At 23.7% G+C, this 1,954-nt stretch overlaps 1 non-coding gene across 1 annotated transcript; it reads right to left on the bottom strand.

Annotated features, from left to right (window-relative positions):
- Positions 1-964: 964 nt before the first annotated feature.
- Positions 965-1,036, bottom strand: TRNAW-CCA. The gene has a single exon. It is a non-coding gene; the product is annotated as a tRNA-Trp (tRNA).
- Positions 1,037-1,954: the final 918 nt, after the last annotated feature.

Raw genomic sequence — 1,954 nt, 5'->3', positions numbered from 1 at the left:
TGAAAAGTTAAAGAGAACTAAAAGAAAAAAAAATATACAATATTTTTTAAAAATAGACATATATATAAAGTTATGAAAATATATTAAAATAAAGTCATAGAATTAAAAAAATACCATGTATGCAAATAGTTTTTAAGCTGCATAATATCATTCATTTTAATATCACAAAAAAAAAAAATCCTTTTTGTTTTTTGGTAAAAGAAAAAATATATATATGTGTAATATCCAATAATAAAAAACAATTAAATTGAGAAATTGAGAGTAATAAAAAAAAAACTTAAAGAGAATATCAATATTAAAATATTGTCTCTGTTTATTTTTTAATTTAAATATACCTAGAAATGTTTTAATTTAAATATACCTAGAAATGCACTTTCTTTGAATATATACCATCAAATGTATTCATAAAATTTAAAATAATATTGTTTGTACATATGTATGTAATTTCAAAAGTTAAAAAAATTTTAAAAAAATATCCTTAAAGAAGTTAAAACTGACGATTTAGATACATTTATAAATTTGAATACAAAAAGTCTCAAATTATTTTAAAAAATAAATGTCATATTATGATCAAATGATGGCTTTTATTTTATAGAAAAGTTAGAATATATACAAAATTGTGTGCAATTAATTTATAAAACTTCAAAATAAAATTTATGAATCACCTTCAATTATGAAAGATAAATAACTTTGTAGATTTCTTCTATTACTACAAACACAATAAAGAGTAATCTATATATTTCTTTTTATAAAAAAATATATTGTCCTATTTTAAAAAAAAAATTTTCTACCTCAAATTTCTTTATTTCAAATTCTAACATAATAAGTCTAACCTACTAAATATTTTACAACGTGGAGTTGTGTTGTTTAGAAGAAAAAAAAAAAAAAAAATTAAAATAAACGAAGGAAAAAAAAATACGAGGGCAATAAGGTAATTTCACTTGAGGGTTAATTGAGGGGAGAATGAACCCGACGTGAATCGAACACGCAACCTTCTGATCTGGAGTCAGACGCGCTACCATTGCGCCACGGATCCCTAGATATTAGTAGATTAACAATATTTTGTATATATTAATTCTTTTATTTATTTTCTTAAATATAAATATATTTTAATTCGGGAGGAAGCTTTCAGAGGATAGTTTCTACGTTTTAACCTGCTGTATTTCCCGAAGATTTTCATGAATTATCCAAACAAGTATTTTCAAGAATTGTTAGATTAATTATTACATATTTTAATATTGTTTTGTATTTCTATTTTTTCTTTCTTTCTTTAGATTTGTAGTGTAATAATTACATGATGATTCAATCATACGACTGTAGTGGGTGGAGGTAGTCGTCAGAGCTGACAATGGTAGTCGGATGTGGTCGGAGTTGACTACAGGAGATGGTGACCAAAGTGGCAACGGGAAATTGGTGGTGATGAAAGTTGAATGCATTGTTGGTTGACATGGTATAAAATATTGATAACATACCCTATTACTCTCCCAAATATTAAGTTGAGTTTATATCTCAACTCAAATTCTAGATTAACATACCAATGCAAATCTGCAAAAGAATAATAAGGGGTTTAGTTCGTATAGTAAAAATAATATTTTGGTAAAAAAAATTGAAATGAAGAGGACGGTCAAATCATCACAATAAATTAAAAAATATATGTAAGAAAGGATTATTATGAAGTTTTATACCATAATAGAAAAATAATATTTTACTTTAAATTAAAGTTTGAAATTAAAAGAGTAATTAAACCATCTAAATGAAAATCAAAAAGATTTTTTTTAACTATCACGAAATTAAAAGTATATATTAGTTTAAATTAAAGTTTTAAATTAAGATGACAAATAAATCATCTAAATAAAAAAAAAAATTAACTAAGAGATGGTTCGCATGAGGTTTATGGAAAAACGTGTTTTATGGAATTTAACTTGTGTTTATGTTGATTCGTAGTTGTGGTTTG

Source organism: Benincasa hispida, chromosome 5 (assembly GCF_009727055.1).
Source record: "Benincasa hispida cultivar B227 chromosome 5, ASM972705v1, whole genome shotgun sequence".
In the NCBI taxonomy this organism is placed as follows: domain Eukaryota; kingdom Viridiplantae; phylum Streptophyta; class Magnoliopsida; order Cucurbitales; family Cucurbitaceae; genus Benincasa; species Benincasa hispida.
The sequence above is the reverse complement of the archived record's forward strand: the minus strand, read 5'-3'. Positions and strand labels throughout refer to the sequence as shown.